Raw genomic sequence first — 9,248 nt, forward strand, 5'->3', positions numbered from 1 at the left:
GATGGAAGCTAGAAAAGCTCCAAGTCTTTCACAATCTGAGCCATTGCTTCTCAGTAGAACGTTCTGTGATGATAGAAATCATCTTCGCCCAGCTGGCATGGCTAAGTGGTTGAGCGTTGACCTATGAAGTAGGAAGTCACAGTTCAATTTCTGGTCAGGGCACATGTTCAGGTTGTGGGCTTGATCCCCAGTGTGGGGTACCTCAGCATGAGGTAACTGATCAATGATTCTCTATCAAAGTTGATGTTTCTATCTCTTTCTCCCTCTCTCTTTCTCTCTGAAATCAATAAATTATACTAAAAGAGAAAATAAATCATCTTTCTTTGTGCTGTTGTATGTGGTATCCACTGGACACAAGTGACCTATTGAGTACTTGAAATGTAGTTAATGTAATAGAAGTAAATTTTATATTTTATTTAGGTTGAATTGATTTGAATTTAAATAGTGTAGTTGGGCCCTCATGCAATTCCATCCACAGAAGCCATTAATCTCCATCTGCCTTCCCTCTCACCTAAGTGCATGCTACTGCCCCATGGAAGATTCTATGAACATGAACGTGAGCCCTCTGAGGCCCCAGAACTACCTTTTCAGTTGTGAACTAAAGGCTGAGAAAGATGATCACTTTAAGGTGGATAATGATGAAAATCAGCACCAATTATCTTTACGAACGGTCAGTCTAGGGCTGGAGCAAAGGATGAACTGCACATTGTCGAAGCAGAGGCAATGATTTACGAAGGCAGTCCAATTAAAGCAACACTGGCAACTGTGAAAATGTCTGTACAGCCAATGGTTTCCCGTGGTGGCTTTGAAATAACACCACCTGTGGTCTTACGGTTGTAGGGTGGTTCGGGGCCTGTGCATATTAGTGGACAGCACTTAGCTGTGGAGGAAGATGCAGAGTCAGAAGATGACGAGGAGGAGGATGTGAAACTCTTAAGTATGTCTGGAAAGCGGTCAGCCCCTGGAGGTGTTAGCAAGGTTCTTCAGAAAAAGTAAAACTTGCTTCTGATGAAGATGATGAGGATGATGAGGAGGAAGTAGTAGAAAAAGCTCCAGTAAAGAAATCCATACGAGATACTCCAGCCAAAAATGCACAGAAATCAAATCAGAATGGAAAAGACTCAAAACCATCAGCACCAAGATCAAAAGGTCAAGAATCCTTCAATCCTTCAAAAAACAGGAAAAAAAACTCCTAAAACACCAAAAGGACCTAGTTCTATAGAAGACATTAAAGCAAAAATGCAGGCAAGTATAGACAAGGCGCATTGAACAATCCTGGGCACTCCAGTAAATTAAGCCCAAAGATGGGGAAAGAGGAAAAGGAGAGACAAATGTAGTCCCTACTGAGTATCATCAACAATCCAGACTGAAGTCTCTGTTTTAATCTCAGTGCCCTTTCCTGGTTTATGACTCACCCATGCCCCCTTCCAGGCTGGAAGCAATCCCACTCAGTCTCCTAATGCACCTTTCTTTTGCTGTGATTCAGTGAACTTTTCTTGACTTGTTCATGTATCTTGCCTCTTTGACCATGTTTTAAACACCTTTGTATCTCCCTAGCTGCTCAATAAATATTTGAATGAATGAAAAAATAAATAAATAAATACTGTAGTTGGTAGCAGCTATCATTTTGGATAGCGCAAATCTGAACAATATCCTTAAAAAAAAGAGGAGATAAACTTTGGACATTTTGACACATTTGGCTGTATCTGTCAGGAAAGGCAAGGCAATGCTAAAAAATAATCACAATACTTTAAAAAAATCCATAATCCCATAGGTTTATGACAACACAGATGCAATATTCAAAAATTCACACTGAATTTTTGCATCAGTTTCAAGCTAAGACCCAGGCCATAGAGTAAACTCTGTCTGTACTGGTAACATTGTCTGTTATCTTTATAGAGTAAAAAGGAAAGGAAGCTTGCATAACTATGCATTTTTCTGGTTCTTAAGACTTCCAATAATTACTGACACTCATTACTTCTGCTTGTAGACAGGTAGATGATAGATAGATGATTGATAGATAGATAGATAGATAGATAGATAGATAGATAGATAGATAGATGATAGATAGATAGGTAGATGATAGATAGATAGATAGATAGATAGATAGATAGATAGATAGATAGATAACAGATAGATATACGATAAATATATAGATAGATGATAGATAGATACAGATTGATAGATGATAGTTAAGTGATAGATAATAGATCAATCTCATATCATACTTACATATACCTTCCCCTAGTCAAGCACATGGCCATTGTTGAGTCCCACAGAGCAGGAATGTATCACATCCCTCAGGTGCCAAAGAATATGAGTGAACAGCAATGCAGTCCATTACCATGGCCTAAAAAGGCATAGAACGAGATATTTTTGTTGATTTAATAAGTATTTGCTATAAAGTTCTGTATGTCCTGCCTAGAGTATGCTGTTGTGAACCCATCTACTGTAAGTACAGATATAGCAATGTAATATATCATATTGCAGTATTCCCAGTACCACTTCTTTTCTAGTTCTTCTCATGACCACATCTCTTTCATTCATGTCTTATTCTAAATATTACCTTCTCAGAGAGGAGTCCCAAATGCTCTAGTTTAAATTAGTGGACCTAGACACTTTTTTGTACATGAGTGGGGAAAATATTAGGTTTACAGTTGTGACAAAAAACACAGCTTATTCTTGTATTATTATTTATTAATTATTATATTACTAGAGGCCCAGTGCACGCATTCGTGCACTGGTGGGGTCCTTCAGCCTGGCCTGCACCCTCTCACAATCCAGGACCCCTCAGGGGATGTTGGACTGCTGGGTTCGGCCTGATCCCCACAGGCCAGGTGCCTACTTGGGATTGGGTCGAAACCCACAGTCTGACATCCCCCGAGGGATGTAGTAGTGTGTGAAGTGGCAGCCGGCTGGGGAGGAGCCTGAGCTCCCTCTCATCCAAGCCCTGCTCCAGCCACAGCTGCTGCTGGATAGCACTGCTACAGAGGTGGGAGAAGCTCGTGCTGCCGCAGCTGTGCTCACCAGCTATGAGCCGGGTGTCTGGCGCTTGTTGGTCAGTGGAGAGGCGCTCCCACTGTGGGAGTGCACTTATCACCAGGGGGCAGCTCCTGAATTGATCGTCTGCCCCCTGATGGTCAGTGCACATCATAGCGACTGGTCAAACGGTCGAACGGTCGAACGGTCGAACAGTCGACTGGTAGCTTAGGATTTTATATGGAGAGATTTTCCATACAAATAATTGCAAACCTCCTTTTTGCACACTCCTGTATATTACCGGTGATCATCTAATAACCAGATGAGATTAGAAAAAGATATAGTGTGTAGCATTGTAATTGAGGACTTTCTATTAAATACATCAAATCCTATGATGTATCAAATCCTACAAAAATAGAAGGTGTATAGAGACAGTGTTTTTTATATAATTTGTTAATTCATATTTTTAAGTACTTAGATGAGTGCCAGGAACACAGCAGTCCTTTAGTAAATCATCGTTGAATAAATTCATATGATATAAATGAAAAACAGTGCATTGAACTACTATCATGTTTCTGGGAAAGTCATAAACAAATAGTCATGAAAAATCCTCAATCTGAATTATTTATACCATGTAATGTAACATTCTCTAAAGATTAAGGCATGAACGTTTAGGAATAGTTGGGGAGACATTATTTTTTTCTACCACAATGTTTTAAAGATCTGCTACTCTTACAAAGATATACTTTATCTGCATGAATTTGATTTTGACTTGTCAACAAACTGGTTTGGCATCATATTAGGAATTGCTTTAAATGTTTTTAAATAAATAATACATATATATGATAAGCCAGCTGGCTAAATATATAAAAAAATAAAGGTTCTTTAGTATACTGCAAAGCAAATGCTTAAGGGAAATATACATTTGCACTTATTTTGAAGTTAGGTGATCTATTTTATGTGCATAAAAATATAACCTTAATTATCTGAAACTACGATATATTCTTTACTAAAAAAAAAAAAATAAGGGAAAGAAAGAGGTTAATAGCCCTCCCCTGGAAGCTCTGTGGAAGCAGTAAAAGCAACTTCACTCAACTGCCAAAACATAATGAAACATTGGTGATCGTCCAGAGCTAAGTCATTAGTTGATATTTTGTTTTTTTCCCGTGACCTTTGGGAAAGTAACTAACATCAGAAAGCCCGAGCAATCATGTAAGGCGCGTACACAAATGAACAAGGAAGATTGCAGGGCACCTGTACAATCTCTGGAAATTGGTTAGAGTCCCTGGGGTCAGATTGTTGCTCGGCATCGACCACATGTTCCGTTCCTAACACTGAGCTGAACTGAATCGTGTAGTTATTTTTATTGTCGCTTGTTCTCTGGTATGGGTGACGACTTACTATTCCATAGCAGGATTTGACTATGAAATAGTGCCCATGACTGGTCACACACAGGCAGGCAAGGAAGCCCTTGTACTTTCTGATTGCTACAGCGAAATCTTTTGAGCAGTGTGTGATTGAAATAAATAAATAAATACACAAACACAGCAACTCTGGCCTTGCTGAAAAGTGAGTAGAAAATAAAATTGAAAGCCAGTTGCTTCACCCTGCACATAGAATAAGTGCTCCCTTAGATAGGTCTGGGGCAGGGTACCGCTTTATCCATCACTGATGGCAGTTTCAATTTTCTTTGTAGTTTGATTGCAAATACCAGAGACCCATAAAAAGTCCCTTATCCTCAGGAGTCACTTATCATAACGGTTCTTAGTCCAGGGTGGTTTCTGTTTGAATAGTAATCCCAACATATTTGTTATCTGTCTTGTTTAGATAACATCACCAAATGTTACATAAACAAATCTGCTCCCTCCAAAATGCATTTGAAATGGCACAAGGTATTTTAATATTATGTATCTTTTTACTTCACCAGTAAAATGCTCACAAAACGGACGCACGCGCGTGCACACACACACACACACACACGCAATTCTTTGATTTTTGATTAGAGCAGTGAGATCAAAGAAACCATTACATTCTTAAAGGCAGCTCATCTAATCTTCAGTCACAGACTTTGGTCTAAGAGCTTTTCTGTCTTAGAAAGCCTAGATCAATAATTCTCATATTTATCTGCAATCTGGGCCTGCTACATTTTAGGCCTTCATCCATCTCTGGTTCATTCATTGCACTAACTTATCAATGGCTTCCCTGCCTCTATTCTATTTCCACTAGGAACCAGTTTCCACATTGCCACTAGAGTTAGCGCCCTAAGAGATACTGGATCACATCACTCCCTTTACATTCTCTAATGACTCCTAGTGCCTGGAGCCCATACTCTTCATTTAGGTAGGTAGTGAAATTTGAAGTCCAAGTTTACTTTAAATTTGAAATTGTATTTTCCTTTAACAGAATGCATACTTCTCTATTAATTCTGTACCCCTAATATAAAAACTCCTATTCATAATTAGGTACTAATTAAATATCTCCTCCCTTTATTCTTTCACAGAACATATAACTACTTTATGTGCACTTATAGAGCATTTTTTCATACTTCTGTCTAGTATTTATTTCAGTAACCTACAATAGACTTACATTCTTTCTCTCCTCCCTAAATATTGGTCTCTTAAATATAGTAACTCTTTGCCTCACATAAATAGGCACATAATCCTTGATACTGAGTAAAACACAAAGTTATACTGGCCTTCTAAACAAACAAGACATGAACCAATCTGAAGATTTAACACACACACACACATTCAATGTTGGGCATGAGCATTAAAATAACTAAAAAAAACTCTGTATCTCTAACAAAATGTTTTAAAAGAATTTAAGTCCAGTGAGCATAGAAATGTCTTACTCACTGATATATCATTAGCAGTTTGAAGGTACATGGTACATGATAGATGTTTTAAAATATGTGTAGAAGTGATATATTACTATCCATCACTATTTGGGAAGTCTGGTCTGCTAACGTCAAATTAATCTTGTTAAATATATTAAAGATCTAAAATGGTAGTAAGATTATTACTCTGAAGGACAATATTTAGATTTTTATGCTAGGGAGTTGATGAAAGGTAGTTCAACACAGAAGTACAGAGATTGCAAATACTGGTATCATATGGGGCAAAACCAGTGTATGCTCAAAAGTCACTGGGTAATGGATAATAGTACTGACAACTCCACACTATCATGTGAAGTTAGCAGAAGTAGAATCATGTCTAGTAATATTCATTTACATTTATTAAAGAAGATGTTTGAAATCATGAATAACTCAATTTTTGATAGGAAAAACTAGATAAAAAGAGGAAGAAATTCACAATTGCCCCTTTGTGAATCCGTTAATTTGAAGTGGAAAAAAAAATTACTATAGATCCAAGCGAATGATGGGAAAGGCGACTGGGAATATGTGGAAATAAAATCTCCATGAAAGTCTCTGTGTGTGTTATGTGCATGTGTACACATGTTAAGGTATGATGGGTGTGTGTCTGTATGTAGGGAGTGTGTGTGTGTGTGGTATCTGTGAATTAGTAGACTCTTGATGGAATAGGATAAATTTGACTGAATATAACAGAAAAATATATTTAATATTTTAAAATAACAAAATGTGTTTAGCTGAAGAACAAACTACTTAATGTAAATGGCTCCAGGGTTTGTAATTGATCTTCCTTGAAGACTCAGGTTTTTGTCATTGTTTTCTCTCTGCCTTTGGGTTGTCCTCAGTTTAGGTGCCCTCATGTTCATGAGATACTAGACCTGTGTCATATATAGGTACTTTAATGGACAGAGGAATAAGATACAACAATGCTGTTCTTTCTTTTAGAATGAGGAAAATTTCCCCAAATTTCTGCAACAGTTTTCTTCTCATATCAGTAGATATAATTTCATCACATACCCATGACCTGTGGAATGCCTGTGGGAGCTTAAACTTGGCAGGATTTACTCCTGAGCTGAGTATTGGTGCCACCCTCCCTCAGAGATGGACCTGTAATAAAACTATGGTTTTGAAACAAGAAATAAACAAACAGCCAAGAATGGTGTTACATCATTTTAGTTATATATTCTTATTAGAGGCCCGATGCACAAAAATCTGTGCAAAAGTAGGCCTTCCTTCTCCCTGGCTGCTGGCACCAGCTTCCTTCCGGCACCCAGGGGTTCCCTCTGGCCGCTGGCAGGCACCCGGGATCCGGGCTTTGCTTCGGCCCCAGCTTTGTCCGAGGATGTCCGGAATGACTCCCAGAAAGATGTCCAGTCTAACTATCATATTACCCTTTTATTATTATAGCTAAATTGGTCTTTATATTCCTGATATTTTCCATATTGATACATAAATTTTAATTTTCCATAGCACATGTTAATGTCAGTTTTCAAATATGAACAACCAGTTCAATCAGCAATACAGTGCAATACTAATTGGCATTTCAGGTATATATTTAGAGCTATTTTCAGATTTACATCTGTTTGTCATCCAAAACTTTACTCTATCAAATAAGCAAATTGGATAGTTTATCATGAAAAGGAGCAATTTTTTTTTATCGTAAGCTGCCAACAAAAACAACAGATTTGCAGGTGTTTCTACTAAAATACCATAAATGCACTCCTGAAAATCTTATGTTCTACAAAATCCCACCCTAAAAAATGTGAGTTTATGGAGAAAATAAGGCTAGACGCAAAAATAAAACCTAGGCAACTTGGTAACTCTGGTGCCAACCGACACAATAGTATTCTAAATAATATGATAGCACAGTTAAAAAGTAGCATTCCCAATAAATAAGTACTGCCTTTTCAAGAAAGGAATGAGTGATCACATTGCTTCCACACCTCCTGCTCACGGGTACACCAGGGCTTGGAAAAACCACACTAGGCAAAGAACTTGCAGCAAGATTGGGGCTGAAAAATGTTAACGTGCGTGATTTAGCTCGAGAAGTCTGATCACCAGATAGCATGGATTCTGGCAAGATGGCTTCTCCCGAGAGCATGCCGAAAGATGCACAGAAGATGGCACAAATCCTGAAGGGCGTGGGGATTACAGAATATGAGCCAAGAATTATAAATCAGATGTTGGAGTTTGCCTTCCTATATATGACCTCAATTCTGGATGATGCAAAAATGTACCCAAACCATGCTAAGAAAGCTACCATTGATGCAGATGATGTGCGGTTGACAGTCCAGTGTTGTGCTGACCAGTCTCTTACTCTCCTCCCCCAAGAGATGTTTTATTAGATATTGAAAGGCAAAGAAGTCAAACCCCATTGCCATTGATCAAACCATATTCAGGTCCTAGACTGCCACCTGGTAGATATTGCTTGACTGATCCAAACTGTAGACTTAAATCCTTACAAAAAAAGGCATCTGTTTCTGTGGGAAGAATAGCAGTTCCACGGTTAAGTGTTGGTTCAGTTACCAGCAGACTAAGTACCCTCACACTTGGCACACCAACCCCACAAACCACGTCAGTTTCAACTAGAGTAGGGACTCCGATGCCCCTCACAGGGCAAAGGTTTACAGTACAGATGCCCACTTCACAGTCCCCAGCTGTAAAAAGCATCAATTTCTGCAATATCAGTTTAGAATGTTCTGATTAGTCCTTCATTAATGGAATCCAAAAACATTCTTATTATCACTAACATGGTGTCATCACAAAATGCTGCCAATGAATCAACAAATGCATTGGAAAGAAAATGTGAAGATGATGATGATGATGATTATAATTTGTAATTTAGCCTTGATGTATGTAACATGTATACTTGATCTTCAACCCACTGTGCTGGGATTAAACATGCATGCCAGATGTTTTTAAGTTGGGTTTTAGAAAACTTAGTATTTAAGGAGGAAATATAGTTACCATAGTTTTTAATTGAGATGTTGTATTTTCTTTATTAAAAATTGTAATGGTTTTTCATCAGCCTTTAAGAAATAAAGTTGTCATTCACTAAAGAAAAAGAAATGAATGAGTTGTAAGAAGGGTTGAGGTTATTAAGTAATAAAGATTTGAAAAAAAATTTTAAAAATACAATGGGATTATCCTTATAATTACAATTTCTATGTAAAGTAGATGACCAACTGAGCCAAAAGGAAGCTTGAACAGTGAATATATTTAGTTCACTACTGCGCACACCTCAAGAACACACTGTCTTTTGCCTTTGTATTTTCATTCCAGATTTGCTACATGTGCCTTCATGGCACAATACATTCATGGGCTGGAGAAAAACATCATTTACAAACCAATATTTCCCATTTGACTGACATAATGCTCCTGTAAATCAGTTATATAACTA

The 9,248-nt window shown here is 37.9% G+C and overlaps 2 pseudogenes; both read left to right on the forward strand.

Annotated features, from left to right (window-relative positions):
* The first annotated feature begins 532 nt into the window (after positions 1 to 532).
* On the forward strand, positions 533 to 1,557 carry LOC132213794 (nucleophosmin-like; annotated as a pseudogene).
* A 6,221-nt stretch (positions 1,558 to 7,778) lies between these two features.
* LOC132213795 (transcription initiation factor TFIID subunit 9-like) lies at positions 7,779 to 8,755 on the forward strand (annotated as a pseudogene).
* Positions 8,756 to 9,248: the final 493 nt, after the last annotated feature.

The sequence above is a fragment of the Myotis daubentonii genome, chromosome 12 (assembly GCF_963259705.1).
Source record: "Myotis daubentonii chromosome 12, mMyoDau2.1, whole genome shotgun sequence".
NCBI classification, from domain to species: domain Eukaryota; kingdom Metazoa; phylum Chordata; class Mammalia; order Chiroptera; family Vespertilionidae; genus Myotis; species Myotis daubentonii.